Source organism: Phocoena sinus, chromosome 16 (assembly GCF_008692025.1).
Source record: "Phocoena sinus isolate mPhoSin1 chromosome 16, mPhoSin1.pri, whole genome shotgun sequence".
Taxonomy (NCBI): Eukaryota; Metazoa; Chordata; class Mammalia; order Artiodactyla; family Phocoenidae; genus Phocoena; species Phocoena sinus.
In genome coordinates, this window is record NC_045778.1 from 46,601,892 (window position 1) to 46,620,590 (window position 18,699).

At 47.2% G+C, this 18,699-nt stretch overlaps 1 protein-coding gene across 5 annotated transcripts in view; it reads right to left on the reverse strand.

The window, feature by feature from the left end:
- The window catches only part of SGMS1 (sphingomyelin synthase 1), a 297,752-nt gene extending 279,332 nt beyond the window's left edge, over positions 1-18,420 (reverse strand). For 4 of the 5 annotated variants that reach the window (XM_032608556.1, XM_032608552.1, XM_032608554.1 and 1 more), the window contains exon 1: positions 18,154-18,420. The gene's annotated coding sequence lies outside the window, so the exon portion shown is untranslated. The remainder of the gene's footprint in view (positions 1-18,153) is intronic. The other variant, XM_032608560.1, reaches the window with a different exon arrangement.
- Between the last annotated feature and the right edge of the window lie 279 nt (positions 18,421-18,699).

Below are 18,699 nucleotides of genomic sequence, written 5' to 3' on the forward strand. Positions count from 1 at the left end.
TAGTCAATTGTTAGGAACTGAGGTGCCTTGAAGGAGCAAACATTTCTCACATATTACCTCTGTAAAGATTCTTTTGTCATTCTTCCCCAGGGGAGATGCTGAAATTGGTGTGCAGGCAGTGAAAGCTGAGATGAAGATGGAGATTTGGAAAACAGCTTTGTTATCTTAAAAGCCAATTACACTACTCCACTGCCACACTTCCAGAGCCCAGGCTTAAGGACGTGTTATTCTCTCAGCTGGTTATATGAAGCAGCAATCACAGGCCAAAATATCAGGGAAAAATTTGTATAAGGGCAACGATCTTATTTGTGCTTCTGATATTACGCAGACATATTCTCCTTTGATCACCACACTAAGCTGGGGTGAGGGATAACTTCAAATGAAACTGCATCATCATCACCAAGGAAATCTTTAGGTCCAGGAGGTAAAGAGAAGTCAAAACTTGGTCAAAAGTTTAGTAAGTTGGAGACGAACGACCACTTACAGTGTCTCATATTGACAGCTAGCCAAAATAATAATAATTCAAAAACCAAAATAAATAAGTAATAAAACAAATAAGGGCTTACTTGGTGGTGCAGTGGTTGAGAATCTGCCTGCCAATGCAGGGGACACAGGTTCAAGTCCTGATCCGGGAAGATCCCACATGCCGCGGAGCAGCTAGGCCCGTGAGCCACAACTACTGAGCCTGCGTGTCTGGAGCCTGTGCTCCGCAACAAGAGAGGCCGCCATAGTGAGGCCCGCGCACCGCGATGAAGAGTGGCCTCCACTTAACACAACTAGAGAAAGCCCTCGCACAGAAACGAAGACCCAACACAGCCCTAAATAAATAAATAAATGAAAAAAATTTAAAAATAAAAAATAATAAAATACATGAATAAAAGCCTTGCTCCTCCCTCCTCCACCTCCTGAAAGTCCATATGTACCCAGTATCACAAATGTTCACTATACTGATCATACATGCTAAGAAATTAAGTTCTTATACCATAATGCCAAACTCTATTATGATTTTAATAATAGCATTACTAATAACTTTTATAAAATTTCAGATTTATACTTGTGTCCTAGAAGTCAATTCTAGAACTGCTGAGATTTAGCTTTGGCAATACTATTCCTTTTAAGATTTGGTTAAAATAATACTATTTTACTATTTGGGTGCACATCTAGTATTTACAGAAAAAAAGATGGGAGGTATATACATCAAAACAATAGTGGTGGGGCTTCCCTGGTGGTGCAGTGGTTAAGAATCTGCCTGCCAATGCAGGGGACATGGGTCCAAGCCCTGGTCCAGGAAGATCCCACATGCCATGGAGCAACTAAGCCCGTGCGTCATAACTACTGAGCCTGCACTCTACAGTCCACAAGTCACAACTACTGAGCCCACGAGCCATAACTACTGAGCCTGTGTGCCGCAACTACTGAAGCCCATGTACCTAGCGCCTGTGCTCCGCAACAAGAGAAGCCACCGCAATGAGAAGCCCGCGCACCAAAATGAGGAGTAGCCCCCGCTTGCCGCAACTAGAGGAAGCCCGCGCGTAGCAACGAAGACCCAAGACCCAACGCAGCAAAAAATAAAATTAAAAAAAAGAAAAAAAAAATAGTGGTTATCCCGCAAGCACGCAGCATAGCGACAGATAGATAAATAAATAAATAAATTTTTAAAAAGCCAAAATTTAGGTTAAAAGGCAAATAAATGCCGCGAGGTCTTGAACAGCCCAGGCCATGCACTGCCTGTCTACAGGAGGTGCCCTCACGTGGACTCTGACGTCAGCGGTGCCCTGGCAATCCCACCCCTCCTCAGGGTCCAGATCAAAACCGCCCTCCCCAGGGACTGCCTTCCTGAACATTTTAGCCAAAATTCTTGAGTCCCAGTCACTAGTACACACAGCATGAGACTGCAGTGTATTGTCATGGGGCCCATCTCTCCACTGCTCTCTCTAGAGAGGGGCTCTAGAGAGCAGACCCCCACGTCGTCTTCCTGTTTGGATTCCGGGAGCTAACATGGCTGGCACACGGTAGAAGATCCCAAAGTTTGGCTAAGAACACAGCCCTTATACACGCTTGCCAAACTCTGCCAACACCAATTCAACTTGGTCTCCATACTGTGACAAGCGGCCACGCTAGCAGAGACGGGGGTTCATTTCTTCTTCCTCAAGAAATCTGCTGCCCTTTTGCCTTTGAAGGAATTAAGCTTTCTTGCAGTTTTGTGGGGTCACCGATTTGAAATGCATCTGGTTTTTAACGCAGACCTGCTTGGAAGAGCCCTCGCTGTGGTGACCAGGAATGGCCATGCTCTTGCCTAGTGGAAAAGATGTCCATCGGGCAGGCAGGACACACAGATTCCAGTCCTGGCTTCGCCAGGCTCCAAAAAAGGATTTAAACTAGATGATTTCTAAGAATGAAGCACTACTCCACATGGCTGCAAACACCACAGATGACAAGTCAGGGGCCCAAGTCAGAACAATGTGAGGCCCACGAGAGGCGACAGTGAACAAGAGGCAATTCCAGGTGAGCTGGTGACAAGGCTTGTGATGACTACAGCACTGAGGACAGAAGCCAGGAAGTAGGGCGGGAATATCTCCCACTCCCAAAATGACTGTGCCTCCACCCCCCTTCCCCCCACAGAGCCTCGAACTGCAGGGGAGAAAGGAAGACAGACAGTAAGGCAGTGTCAGTAACACATCTCAGTGACTTACTTCAAGCTTTCTAAGAAATCAGTGATTCCAGGTCAGGGATGTAGCCAGTAACAAGTATACAGAGACATACCTGATTGGACTTCACAGGTGGTTGAACGTGCCTGTTAAGGAGTCACTGTTCTTGGAGTCCTCCTATGAGTATTTATAAAACTTTATGAGAAAGTCAATATGGCTTGACTATTTCCCTAGCAGACTGTACGCTAATTGAGGGCAGGAAACATAACTGCTTAGCTCATCACTCTGTCACCAGCGTCCAGCAGGGCTCCTGGCTCATAGCAGGCACCCAACTAGTATTTTCTGAATAATTTATTTTTTACAAAGGCAGTATGTAACTTTTTGTACATAACAATGTTTTTTGAACAACTTTCTAAGAATATTCCTCTGGATATTATTTTTTAGGGTTGCCAAGTATTCCATTATTTGGATATGTGTCATTTGTTTAACCAACCTCCAATTATTGTATACTTAGGTTTTCAACTTTTCACTATGACAAACAGCTCTGGGATGAATAATGGTCTTAATTATTTCTTAAAATAAACCCCAAGAAGTAGAACTGCTGGATCAAATAGTAGGTCAGTATCAACGCCCTCCCTCTTAAAAGCTACCCTCCATACCCTCATCTTGAAGGACAATTGTCATGAACTTTATTATTTACATAAACTATTATGGACTTCTCAAGCAGAGGAATATCCTAAAACAGGTACCTTTGACATCAACAGCCAAAGTCCTAGACTGTCCTCTCCAGACCTACGGTCAATGCCCATCAGACTCAGAAATCTGAGAAGCGTCATCTGCTCAAACGGTCTTCTGCTCTCTTCCTGAGACCCAGCCTTCTCCTCCTGCTGAGTGGATGACAAAACCACATTGTGGCATCACATACGCCTCCCGCGCTCTCTCCCACTGAGTTGGCTGGTCTTCCATGATGCCAGCTTTATCATTTTGCTTCTCTTTTTTCTCAGAGGAATAACTGAACGTGTCCCACCATAAGACACAGAAATGGCAAGTCCCAGATAAGCGCACTGAGGCTCTCGGCCTGTGTCTGCCTCCTGGCTTTAGGCAAATCACATCACGTTAGTTCCTCTACAAAGGGGACAGACAGCAATAAAGAGAAGCTCTCAATGGCCCAATTCTATCTTTCCAACCACTTTCATAAAAATAAACCTTTCAGGGACCTCCCTGGCGGTTCCACTGCACGGGGCACAGGTTCCATCCCTGGTCAGGGAACCAAGATCCCGCAGGCCGTGCGTGCGGCCTAAATAAATAAATAAACATTTCAGAGCTCTTCCTGGTGGATTTAATGAAAGCTTTAGACACTGCCACCAGAAAAATGCACACACCCAGAATGATAAACTGGATTTCAATGGCTTCATGAAACCCATCCATGGACCCTAGTAAGAACCCCCTGGGCCACTCATCGGTCCTTCAAACAAACGGTCAAAAGGAGGCCTGAGATATTCCTGGGGGTGTTCACACCACCCTGTCTCTGTCTCTAAAATCAAAGAGAGGGGAAAGCCAGCCATGATCGGGCCCCGATGGAAACCTGGAACTCAGCCCAGCACAACTGCTGCTAACTCTGCAGGGCCTTTCAAAGGAACTCAGGTGTCACTACACAAACAGCAGCAGTACTGCAAATGTCAAATGACCGACCGTGTGCGCGGGTGCAGAGCTGTTACAAGGCTCGCTGAGGCTCTGCCTCCTGACCCCCTGGCGGGCCTCACATTTGTTGACTTGACTGTCCTGTCTGCCCCATCACCAAGAAAACTCCATGCGCATGGAGACTTTGCTTTGTCCACACTTGTACACTCAGCCTCATCCAAGTCAGAAATGCTGGTCCCAGTGAGCCTGAAGGCGCATGCTGGAGACTGAGGCCACCACGAAGACTTTCACAGAGAGCCATGACACACATGGGCCGTTCTGTGCACTTGGGATCTTAGGGTGCAGAGACCGAACTCACAGCCAGGAGAACAGGGACAGGCTCTGGGATAAGATCAGGAAGAAACGTAAGGGATCGGATGAGAGGCCACGTGATAAAAATCTCAACAACACACGGCCACAAAGTTGGGGACAGATGGACAGTCCCAGGGCACCATCTCTTAAAGTCTCATTCACAGTCCACCTAGTCAAGTGAACGGTTAACACGCTGGCCACAGAGCGGAAGGGAAACTGGAAACTATCCCCTCCCTCTCAGACTGCTGCCATCTCCCAAGGTCACCTCCGCAGGCACGTACCAAGGGCCTTCAGAAGGACAACACTGCAACGTAGTTATTATTCCCATTTCACACGAGAGAAAGCCAGTGGCCCAAAAGGATGGCCACACGTGTCCCCACTTGCTCTCTCAGTCTCAGGTGACCAGAGCAGCCTGGCTCGGGCTGAAGGCCATGGATCGCCCCATGCAGATGTTTCTCTCACGACACCCTTTTGATCCCAGCACGCTGCCCATCGGGCCGTCCTCTCCTCTTCCACCCACCCAGCCCGGCCCTCTCCTTCCTGATTTCCTTAGGAGCAATGAACTCCTCCCTTCTGGCCTCAGGCCGATGGGCACCCCACCCCCTTTTCAGACTTCAGCCCAAACCCTCAGCCTGTGTTTGCGGGAAGCGGCTCCCTTCCCCCCAGCTGCGCTTTCTCTCCCCTTGGTGATGTCCCCAGCCTCCGCTCCTGCCCCCACAGCTGGAGGGGGGAATCCCCTTCGGCCGCCCCTCCCCAGCTCCATCAGGGATGGTTTCTCGAGCTCTCTCTCCGCCTCTCTGCTCCCGGGACCTTTGCTCCCAGCCCTAACCTTCACCTGCCCTGTGACTCGGGAGCTCCGTCCGGATCCTGAGCATTACCCACCGCACCGCACAACCTCAGGCTGATCTGTCTGTCCTTCTGTCACCCGTCCTAACCTCCTTCCCGGATCCACACAGTACGCCTGTGACTAAAACACCGGAACAGCCCACACCGTGCACCTGTAATAGAGGCAGCCTGCCAGGAGGGGCATCAATCACAGGCTGGAAGACATCACAGTGAAGAATCAACCGCTTGCTGCTGCTTCTAGAAAGTGGTTTGGACGTGCAACTAACAGGACTGGGGAAGGCGGTTCTGAAATAAGATTCTTTTTTATTAACAGGAGAATAAACGACTGATGAAATGGAGTTCGTGAGCCCCTCTTTACAGGTGTCCCCTAGTCACAGGACTCACAGATGTGGGGACCAGGTGACTATGCGCGTCAGCTAATCCAAACTCTCCACTTACAGATAAGGAAGCCGAGGCCCAAGTTCGCCAAGGTCACAGTGCTGGCACTATGCCTTAGCTCGCATGGTATTTGCAAGGGTATTAAGGAAAGGAGGGGGAAGAGAGAAGGGGAGGGAAGAGGATAGAAGGAAAGTGAGAAGTGGCAAACCACTGAAAACAAAACTGAAAGTGGAATTTAGCACTTTGCCAAAACTTAAGGGCAAATAAAACCTTGCTTTTAATAAAGAATCTTTCTTTTAAAAGCTGATGTACCTTAAAGATAGAAAGGCATTAATCTTCTGCAGGTTTTACATTCCTAGGAAATAGCGAAAAATTAGCCACAGTTGTCAAAGACAAAAAAAGTAAACTAGAATGTGCCCCTCTGACCTCCTAAGTGGTTTGGAAGGGCACTTCCAGCTCTGCATTCTTACAGTGCCCATGTGCCCAGACTCCTCTCTGCGGTCAGAGTTCTCTCCCTCAAAATGGAAATCCCAAAACCAAAAGAAAGAAGGAAACAAAGCCGGAATACACGAGTTCCAGTTCCACCAGTCACCTTGTCGTGTGCGCTGTCACACAGGGAGCCGGGAGCAGGCCGCCTCCCCATCCAGCGCTCCCGCCCCACCCCAGGGTGCTTGGTGTGCAGCTGCCATACTGCACCCACTACCTGGTCATGACATTTATCCGTGGACATGTCTGTCTCCCCCACTGACCCCTCAGGAACCCAGACCCCATCTCACTCGTCTCTATATCTCCAGGCCTAACAGGGGTCTGGCCCATAACAGACCCTCACCATGTGTTCACTCCCTGCCGCTGTAAATCCCTGGCTGAGGAGGTCTGGCGTATACGCTCAGGCCTGTCTGCCCTCCCCAGTCTTCCCTTGGCCCTCCCCCATTCTCTCTGCCCTGCCACGTCCCCCCACCAAGCACACAAGCTAATCCCAGCTACTGGGGTCACAGGAGAGCCGTGACAACTGGCACAGGGAAAATCTGGAACATTTCTTCCTAGATACAATTGACTTGTAATCCTAAGGTAATCCTAAGTCCCCATTTCCTACAAAACCTTTCAATTCTAAAAATTTCTAATTCCTCAGTTTTATGTGTAACATTCTTCAGATGGGGGAAGTGCAGTCTCAATCGCACAACAGAAAACTTTGGCTGGAGTAACAGTGGACCGCGCTTGGTGAGGTCTTCCTGTGTGTGAGGCTGTGTTAAACTGGGACACACGGTAGCTACTTTACCTCACAACAGCTAGAGACAGGTACACAGCCCTTTTTTCTTTTCTTTTCTTTGTTTTTTTTAAGTGCCTTCCTACAAACAGTTTTCTACTACAATTAGCCCAGTCAGATAAGATTAGCTTCTGCCTCTCTACTGTCAGGCTATGTATCTTCATACACTTTTAATTTCTCTGTGCCTAAATTTTCCCACGGGGTTAAACAGTGGACACAAAGCCTTTTTTGTGCCTATGGCAGGGAGTGGGGAAGGTGGAAAATAGCAAAATAAAAACAAATCAGGGGGGACTTCCCTGGTGGCTCAGTGGTTAAGAATCCACCTGCCAATGCAGGCCACATGGGTTCGAGCCCTGGTCCGGGAAGATCCCACATGCCGCGGAGCAACTAAGCCCATTTGCCACAACTACTGAGCCCGAGCTCTAGAGCCTGCGAGCCACAACTACTGAAGCCCGCGTGCCTAGAGCTCATGCTCTGCAACGAGAAGCCACCGCAATGAGAAGCCCATACACCACAACAAAGAGTAGCCCCCGCTCAACGCAATTAGAGAAAGCCTGCACGCAGGAAAAAAGACCCAACGCAGCCATAAATAAATAAATTTATAAACAAAAACAGAATCAGGTCATCTTCCTAAGGCGGGATGCATTTGATGGCAGTTCATGCTTCTAATAAATCTTGACTTGCATTTCCAAATTTTCTCTCCACCCCGGGTTATCATCCATCTAACCCATGTCACAAACACTGGCAAGGACAGAAAGCAATTTCTGCACTGCCCTGACTCAGACATCCCTCTGCTGGCGTAGACAAACAGGACCATGTGAGTTCAGTTTTTATTTCATGAGGTGGACAGTATTTAAAATTTCTCAATCTGAAATCATCTCACCTGACTGTAACTAGCAGTAGGAGCCGCTGGCTCTTCAATGACATGAGTACTGCTTATGGAAGTGGTTCTCAAAGAGGGGCCCTAGGCCAGCAGAATCAGCACCATCTTGTCTGGGGACATGTGAACTACTAGGTCCCACCCCAAGCTACTTGCCTCAAAAACTCTGGTGGGGATGGGCCCAGCACAGAGTGTTTTAACAAGACTCCAGGTGATTCTAATACCTGTTGAAATCTGAGAACTATCAAGGGAGGCTGAGAAACCTCCAAGGTCATGGGAATGCCCTGCTGGGCTAACGTGTGCTTCACAATCCTAGGTAACTACAATGGCGCCCCACCAACAGCACTTACTCTGGTAATTTCTGTCAACTGGCAAAGGCCCCAGACACTAAACTCTTTCAGGGCCCTCCTACTTTGTTGGGCAAATTACTCGTGCCCCACTCTCCTCACCTCTAAAAAGGGATAATAATAACATGCCTCTTACAGGACTGTCGGAAAGGGAAAAGGCTTAGACAGTGTGGCATGTGGTTCATCCTCAACAAGTGTGAATCCCTATGATTACTACACCTTTGCCAAAAGGTCAAATCAGAACTAGGAATACAGCAAAATAAAACCTGCTTCCTGCATGCTGATGTGAAAATTAATAAAGGGAAACCTCACTAAAATGGAGTCAGAAGGCCTGAAGGGGGAGCACCCATGCAGTACCACTGGATATTAATTTCAGGAAGAATTGTCAATTACACACCCTAGCAGAAGAATCATCAATGGGAAAGAATCACCAATTACAGGCCCCAAGAGGAAAAGATGCACACTGCACCTCCCACAAGAAATCGACTACCCCAGCAATTTAGCCAACGAGAAACCATCATCACCCTCAACCCTCACCTTTTTTCCAATGGACTTTCCTTCAAAACAACCCTTTCCAACTTCCTCCTTTTTCTCTATAAAATAACATTACTCTCCTTTGTTTGTTGGGCTTGCCTATGACTTTTGCCATGGCTTACTTGTCCTGAATTGCAATTCTCTGCTATTCCCAAATAAACCCACTTTGGCCAGTAAAATAACCATAATTCTTAAGGTCAACACTAGCTACCTGACTGAGGACATTCAGGACCGAGAGACAGCACCTGGCTTCATTGTCAAGCATTTACTTGCTCAGTCTACAACTGAGCGCCCACCACATGCCCGGCAACCTGCAGAAAAAGGATCCTCTCTCCAGTACTGTGCCTCCGACAGTCTTTCTGAACATCCAACAACTCTGGGGCATAAGGCCTCAAATACCTCATGGGAGATAACGGGAGGAACGCAATGAATGTTAACAAAAGTAGTCATAAGAACAGCTAACATTTATATTGTGATTACCTTGTGCCATGAACTAAGCACGTGACAAAGGTTAACTTACAGTCCTCAACCTCTGAGGTACCTGCTGTTATGAGACCCACCAATGAGGATTAGGGAAACTGAAGCACATATGGTTTACATAACTTCTCTAAGGTCCTACAGCTCCTAAATGGTAAGGCCAAGACCTAAACCCAGGAACAGTGCTCTTAACCTCTATATTATATGACAGAGAGCTATTAGTTACCTAGGTATCTACTAGCCACTTGTTGTCACTGTTTCCAAAGCAATGATTTTTAAGACACTTAAATTTAGGCACACAATCCACTGCCATGGAGTTCAATACTAGGCTCCCAAAGCCCTGGACAGAAATGCTAATGATACTTGGTTTCTCAGGCCCCTTGACTCCCCCCTAATCTAATTCTACTCAAGTCAAAGTCTCACAGACTGGACAGCTACATGTGACAGAATGAAATTAGAACATACTCTAACACCATATACAAAAATAAACTCAAAATGGATTTAAGACCTAAATGTGAGACCACAGACTATAAAACTCCTAGAGGAGAACATAGGCAAAACAGTCTTTGACATATATCACAGCAATATATTTTTGGATCTGTCTCCTAGAATAATGGAAATAAAACAAAAATAAATAAATGGGGCCTAATTAAACTTAAAAGCTTTTGCACAGCAAAGGAAACCATAAACAAAATGAAAAGACCACCTATGGACTAGGAGAAAAATATTTGCAAAGGATGCTACCAACAAGGGATTAATTTCCAAAATATACAAACAGCTCATACAGCTTAATATCAAAAAACAAACAACCCTATCAAAAAATGGGCAGAAGACCTAAAGAGACATTTCTCCAAAGAAGACATACAGACATACAAGCACATGAAAAGATGCTCAATATCACTAATTATTAGAGAAATGCAACTCAAAACTAGAATGAGGTATGACCTCACACTGGTCAGAACAGTCATCATTAAAAAGTCCACAAATAATAAATGCTGGAGAGGATGGGGAGAAAAGTGAACCCTCCTACACCGTTGGTGGGAATATAAATTGGTAGAGCCACTATGGAGAACAGTATGGAGGTTCCTTAAAAAACTAAATATAGGGCTTCCCTGGTGGCACAGTGGTTAAGAATCCGCCTGCCAATGCAGCGGACACGGGTTCAAGCCCTGGTCTGGGAAGATCCCACATGCCACGGAGCAACTAAGCCTGTGTGCCACAACTACTGAGCCTGTGCTCTAGAGCCCACAAGCCACAACTACTGAGCCCGTGTGCCACAACTACTGAAGCCTGCACGCCTACAGCCTGTGCTCCGCAACAAGAGAAGCCACTGCAATGAGAAGCCCGTGCACTGCAACGAAGAGTAGCCCCCGCTCGCCGCAGCTAGGGAAAGCTGGCACGCAGCAACAAAGACCCAACACAGCCAAAAATAAATAAATTTATTAAAAAAAAAAAAAAAACTAAATATAGAGTTACCATATGGTCCAGCAACCCCACTCCTGGGCATATCTGGAGAAAACCCTAATTCGAAAAGATACATGCACCCCAATGTTCACTGCAGCACTATTCACAATAGCTAAGACATGGAAGCAGCCTAAATGTCCATTGATAGATGAATGGGTAAAGAAGATGTGATATGTGTGTGTGTGTCTGTGTGTGTGTGTGTGTGTGTGTGTGTGTGTGTGTGTGTATATTCAATGGAATATTAGCCATAAAAAAATGAAATGCCATTTGTAGCAACATGGATGCACCTAGAGAGTATCATACTAAGTGAAGTAAGTCAGACAAAGACAATTATCATATAACATCATTTATAAGTGGAATCTTAAAAAATGATACAAATGAACTTATTTACAAAACAGAAATAGACTCACAGACATAGAAAACAAACTTACGGTTACCAGAGGGGATAGCAGTGAGGGGCAGGAGAGGGGGAGATAAATTAGGAGTTTGGGATTAACATATAAACACTACTATATATAAAGCAGGTAAACAACAAGGATCTTCTGTATAACACAGGGAGCTATATTCAGTATATTGTAATAACATAATGGAAAACAATCTGAAAAAATATATACATATGTATGTATAACTGAATCACTGTGCTGTACGCTTGAAACTAAAACATGATAGATTAACTATACTTCAATTAAAAGAAAAAAAAAACTCTCACAGAACAGCATTCCTCCCTACGCATAACTCCCCTGGTACCACACCACTTAACCTTAATTATAAGCCATCCGTCACATAGAGTTCTCTGTTTCTTATACATTGGTCTTTTCTTCCCTACTGGACTGTAACATTCTTTGGAAGTATCCATACTTTCTGTGAAACCCCACAAAATTAGGGAGAAGCATGGACTTACATGTATAGAATTGGAGAGTGTTACACAGTTAATTGGTTGGCTTATTCACTTTGCTTTTCTGACACTTCTTTGTTTATCAATCCCTAAGAAGTAGAATAAAAGTATGAAGCTTTTGCTATTGAAAGCCAGCATTAGGGGAGGTGTTACGCCAACATTTACTGAGCAGCAAATGTTTCAAGATTTGTACTCCCTGCCTCTCCTACATTATCTCATTTAAAGGCCTCAGCAGCTCAGCAGTCTTGTACAGGAGGCTGCTGAGATCTAGCTTGAGGAAGGAGGAACCTGGGGCCACCAAAGGTGAGAACTTGCCCAGTGTCACTCAAGGTCAGTGAATGGAGAACAGAGATTGAAACAACATCTGTCCCCCAAGCCCCTACACTCTGCCTTCCTCTAAGGTTCAGACTAAAAAGCCCAAGCTCAAATTCTCCTCGAAACAACACACTACTTTTGTAAAAAATGTTGTGATAGAGGAAATTTTAAACTCTATTATATGTCATTAAAAAAAGATGGGACAACCATGTTCATGGACAGAATTACAACATTAAGAAGGAAGAAATGTCAGTTCTCCCCCATGTTAGACTATACATTCAATGCAGTGCCAATCACATTTCCAAGACTTTGTTGAGAATTTGACAAGCATTCCAAAATGTACATGGAAGAAAAAGGATCCACAAATAACTAAGTTCTGAAAAAGAAGAGCAAAGAAGGGGCTCACCCTGCCATATAAGACACACTGCAGAGCTATAATAATACAAATAATTTGGCACAGAAATAGACAGATGACTGGGACAGACTAGAGAATTTAAACCCTGTGAGGAATCTCAAAATCTGAAAATGCAAACTAACCAATTTGTGGCAGAAAGCAGACCAGTGGTTGCCTGGGCCTGGGGACAAAGGGAGGGATGGAAGGCAAATGGGAAGTTTTAGGGTGAGGGAAATGCTCTGGATCTTAACTGTGTGGTTTCACAAGTATGCACATCTGTCAAGATTCATTAGATTGTACACTTTAAATGTACAGGTGAAGTTTATCATACATAAATTATAACTCAATAAAGTAGAAAAAAATAGACTCATGTGCATGTGGGAACCTGATGTATGGTAGAGGTGGCTCCACATTCATCCCTAAAATACTAGAAAAAAAATACACTGGTTAATGATTTTGGGAAAACTGGCTCACAAAATGGAAAGGAAAAAATAACACCGGATTCTTTCCGTATACCGTATATTAAGACGAACCTCAAAAAGATTACAGCCCTCACTGTGAAAGGTAAAAGCAGCAAGTTGACAGAAGAAAATACAGAATATATTTGTTATCTTGGGGTAAGGAAAACCACCTTAAGATTCTTAATCTACGAAAAGCAAAAATTAATGGCATTGGGCTATATCAAAATTTAAAATTTCTGAAAGTTACCACTGATAAAGTTAATAGATAGCAGAATGAGATTAATATCTAGGATATTTAAGACATCTGCAAATCAATACATTAGAAAAGCAGACTAAAGCCAGTCAAAGAAATTGTAATAGCTAACAAATATATTAAAAGATGCTCGGGGCTTCCCTGGTGGCGCAGTGGTTGAGAGTCTGCCTGCCGAGGCAGGGGATACGAGTTCGTGCCCCGGTCCGCGAGGATCCCACATGCCGCGGAGCGGTTAGGCTCGTGAGCCATGGCCGCTGAGCCTGTGCGTCCGGAGCCTGTGCTCTGCAGCGGGTGAGGCCACAACAGTGAGAGGCCCGCGTACCGCAAAAAAAAAAAAAAAAAAAAAGACGCTCAAATTCATTAAGAAATTACATAAGTTCACGTTAAAACAATAAGAAGCCATCAAATACTGGTAAAATTAGAGAGATGGTTAGTATCAACCACTAAGGAGGATGTGGTGATTTAGGAGCACTTGATGCACTGCTGTGAGAGTGTCAACCTGTCCAGCAACACTGGAGACTAATTTGGCAGTATTTAGTAAAAACAGGTGTGTTTGTTCTCTTTTACCCAGCCCTCCCACTCTTGGGTAGATACCCTTAGAGCAGTGCTCCTCAAACTTTCCTATGCACCAGAGTCTCCAGGCTGGATGTGCTAAAACACAAATTGATGGGGTCTGTCCCAGGGTTTCTGATTCAGGAGGTCTAGGTTAGGTCCCGAGCACCTACAAGTCTAACAATTCCCAGGTGAGGCTGATGTTGCTCAGTATGGACCCCTGTAAGAACCACCACCCTAGAGATGTTCTCACAGGCATTGTTAAGAGATGCTGCAGGATATTCCTTCATCACAGCTTTGCTCATGGTAGCAGGAATGGAGGTGACCTAAGTGGGCATCATTAGAAAAATGGGTAAGCAAAACTAGTGGGTACATAGCAGGCCAGCCGTAAAAAGCAGCAGTCATAGCAATGCACTGGATAAACCTATACGAACATAGATCTCTCCAATAAAATGTTGAATTAAATTCTTTTGACTTTTATGAATGTCTGAAAATTTCCCTAACAAAAAGTTTTAATATTGAATGGAAAAGCAACCGAATAAAAACATAGCAGCACAGCACTACTTACCTGAACTGAAAACATGCACACAAGAACACAACATCTTTAACAAGGATAGAGACATACCCAAGAACATCCAACACAAGAGAGGAAGCTCCTCTGACGGAGAGGGGAATGAGAGTGGGAAAGAAGGAAAAAACAAAACAAGAAAGGGGCTTTGCACAGGGAGATCTTATGCCAAAAACTGAAGCATGTTAACTCAGCACCGGGAAGTCTCAAAGGTGAAAACTACCTCACCTATATTTACACACAATGGTTGCTCCAGTGAAAGCCCTCAGAAGCTTTGCAGGCTAAGGGGGCAGATCACCTTGCCACGAGATAGGGAAGGGGAATCTTCCTGAAATACAAGCTTGGGGTGATTTCAGGCCCCCAGAATTCAACCTGCTACTGAGCCCTGGACTTTCCCTGTGTGACATATTAGTATTTAAAAAGAAGCTGGGATGCTTAGCTTTTGGCAAAGGGTGTATGTGTCTACGTCTGTGTCTGTGACTCTTGTCAGAGTGTGTGTGCACGTGTGGGTCTGCGGATTTGTGTGTGGCTGTGTGTGTGTGTGTGTGTGTGGTGTGTGTATCTGTGGAGGGAAAGAGGACTAGACAGGGGAGCAGAGCACTCCAGCACAGACCGAGCCACACCTGTTGATCACCCATTTGATTCTGTTTTACTGAAACCAGAAGTCACAGTCACAAAACCAAGCCACCTTCTTGGCCCCACCCACCCTTCTCTTCCCTTTCCTTCACCCTCTCCTCCCCGACATCCAACGCTGCTTCCTAACTGCCACATCTAAATATGCTCCTCTGGTGACTGGGTAGCTAGCTTATTAAAGTGACACACTTTACAGCCAAAATTCTTGGGATGTGGTAGGAGACGATAAATGACTATTTATGTTCCTGACCAAGAGCCTTAACAGAAAAGTCCAAAATCTTTAAGACCGGGTATGCCTTACCAGTTCTTCCAGAAGAGACTGCTGTGGCTACAGCTCCCATACAAAAAAGGCAAAGAGAGAGCCAACTACAATCTGTCATGCCCCCCACAAGGTCACGCTGGCCACAGCTTTTTAGGACCATCGAATAGTTAGTTTATCATATGAAGTGGTGGAAAAGTGTATGGGATGATGAAAAAAGAAAGGTCAGCACTAGTAGAATTTATGTGAGAAAATGCAGCAGCTTTAAGTAAATGAGCCCATGCCAGGAAAGTATGTCTTTAGGGGAAGAAGAAAGAGCTTAACAACTGGAGGAAGGCACAGAATAGCAAAGGTAAAATGCAGAATGAGCTGGACAAACACTCAGGCCTGCCTCAAAGACGGGCCAGGTTATCCCCCTGTGCAAACAAGCCAGAATTTTTATTCCCAAAACACTGTTTTGTCTCTTCTACGGCAGCACTTTTCATTGGATGATAAAGACTTAGGAATGCTACAGTTTTCCTGAACTGTTTTGTATAAAATGAAGTTTTATAAAAAAAGCGTATTTGATATGCAGCCGGAGCACTTTTTAATTTAAAAAAATGTATAATGGTTATATGTAGGAGTCTTCTAGGTTTTCATGAGATATGTTAGCAAAACAAGCTTATGTTTTTTCCATTGACATGCGGGATCTGTCACAATTTGAAAATTAAGGGACTTAACCAGGAAAAAAGTAAAAAGGTTGAGGCTTCAAGCTAAGGTCAACATAGGCAATTTTGACGTATGAAAACATAAAAAGTTCTTTAAACGTCAAAACTTACCAACAAGCTTCTAATACGAAAAATTCTTTAAATTTCAGCTGAATGAGTATCTACAAGTTAGGCACTGCTCAAGATGCTAGAGATCCTCCAATGAATAAGACATTGCTTTAATAACTGTGACCCTTTAATGTCATTTATCCATCCCTTGAATTAATTTTTAATGCTTTCTGATGTTTGAAGTAGCTCACTACCAACAATGAAAAACTGCAGAAATACATCTTACTATTTTACTAAAAATGTAAATTTCTAATCTCTGATGCAGAAACAGAAGGAAAAGACTTTCTCTGCTTTACATACTGCTATCATTTTCTGCACATTAATTAATTACTTAAACTGTGCATGGTGGCAGCTGCCACTTCCTGCTATTCAACGGGTCAGACAACTGGAGAGATTCAAAAACATGCTAGATAGTTTAAGAGAGACAGGGAAGGAACCCAAAAAACCAGGGCCTCCTGCCATAAACAGAAAGCAAGATAAGGAAAGTGAGCTGCTCTAGGCAGAAGAGTCTCCTGGAGATTCCCCTGAAGCTGCTGCCGCTTGCTCGCTGGCTTGCTGGCTTGCTTGGCCAAGGTATGGCTTCAGGGCTGGAAGGCTGCCACCTGCTGAATCACCAAACATCTCTGGGCTTCCCTTGGAGCACTGACCAGACGGGGACCCATCCCCCGCCAGGCTTCTCCCGTGAACACCTTCCACCCCGAACCAATGAAACGCCTAGCCCTCTCCCCTTCCGCACAAGCCAAAACAGCCAACCAACCTCGTTATGTCTGGGCAGCCCTAGGCAACTCCCATCGCGTCGCTACATCACCAGTCCCACTCCTCTCCTTCTGTCCACTCGGTCCCCCCCGAATGTGCAAACCCCAGTGCCAGGAAGCGTAGGGAGTTCACAGCACACCATGACGGGCACTTGCCACTTCCACACCCAGGCAGCCAACCCCAAACACCCCCAAGTCCGCAAGCAAAATAACCCGGCCAAACAGCTCTAAAGGTCCAGCAAGGTAAATGTCAAGGGAGCTATAATAGTAAGCAGGCCCCATAATATAGAAAACAAACTTCCCTTTCAGAAAGCAGCCTTCACTCTTGGTTTCGTAAGTGTGTACTGCTGAAGTCGGTACTATCTGAAGGTGAAAAGAAACATCTGAGAAGCACCTGCATGGGTTCTCTTCACTCCCTCCGGCCCTGGCAACCCTCATCCGGATTTTTACTTGACACTCCCAAGACAGAAAAAAGCTTTAACCAGAACGCGCCAGTCTGAATCCGTTAGCTGGACCAGGACACCCTACCCGGTCCACCAGAAGAAGCAGAAAGCCCGAGTCTGGGTTAAGAAGGTGGGAGAAACAGCCGCTGTTGTCGCTGCTCTGCCCTTGACACGTCGTCTCGGAACCGCGGAGACCCCTCACTCACGTGACGGGCCGCGTCCTGGAGAGAATGTCCAGTTCCAGGCTGCGCTGATGGCTCCTCCAGGCCTTACCTGTAAACACGCTCACCCGTGGGGGAAGCCCCGCAGGGTGTCAGAGCCACCCGCAACCTGGAGGCTGTTAAGTGGCCTGCGGAGGGGGGCTCGCCCCGCAGGGAAAGGGCTCCCACCTGTTATGTTGTCCGGGGACATCGAGGCGGGGCGGGGAGGGTACCCGAAACCCAGGGCGCCTGGCCGGCTGCGATCGGACCCAGAGGTACCAACTGTCACGCCGCCAGCGGGGCCGTGGGGGTAGGGCCGTGATTTGGGGTCGGACCCTGCGGGTCTCCGGACCCCCGCCGCGCCACTGCCCGAAGGCTCCTCGCCTCGCGGTTCTTCGGCCCCTCCACCGTCTGCTCGCCCCAAACCGACAGTAGGCAGCCTTCCAGCCCGCACGCAAGACCTCTGAAAAGGTGCCCACTGACGCCTCCGCCTTTCTCCCTGCCTCAACTTGGTCCGGGAACCCCGCGGGCTCCCCGCCCGCTCGGAGCCCCGAGCCCGGCCGCGGGACCGCCCCCCTCCGCGCCCACTCCTCCCCTGGCGCGGTGGCGGAGGGGGGTGACTGCCCGCCAGGTACGCGCGAGGCAAGGCGCTGGCTGCGCTCACGCCCCCTCGCCCCGGGGCTGCCCGCACACCTTTCCCAGCGTCAGGCCAGGCCCGGGAGGGGGGGGTGTCCGATCGGCCCCCGGCGACCGGCTCTCTCCCGCCGCCCCACGACTCACTTGCACCGGAGTCGCGGCAGCCGCCGGAATTCCGCTCGCCGAGCCCCCCGCTGCAGGATGAAATCCGGGGCAGGGCAGAGTTGGGGCTCCGCACCCGGAACGCGCTGTCAGGCCGGCTCGTCGGTCGCAAGGGGAGAGCAGCCTTCCCTGGCCGGCCCTTCCCGCTCCCGTCCTGGCCCCCGCCGACGCCGCCGCCGCCGCCGCTGCCCGGCCGCTGCCTAGCTGGTGCGAACGCTTCCGACTTGCCACAGCGAGCCTCCCGGGCTGCCGAGCATGCCCAGTCCGCTGCACGAGCCGGCCCAGCTACCCGCGCGACGCAAATCCGCTTCTCCGGGTGTTCGCTGCGGCCAGGAGGGCGGGGCGGGCGGGGTGGGCGGGGTCTGCGGGGAGCTCATCCCAGGACCCAGGGGGGACTCGAGCCAGACTGCGCACCTAGGAGCTGGCGAGGCTTGGCGCACTGTTGTTTTACTTTCAAGTAATTGGAAGCTCGGGAGGCGGACGTGTTCCCCAACGACGAGAAAGGCCCAGCTTGCACATTTTTAGGGG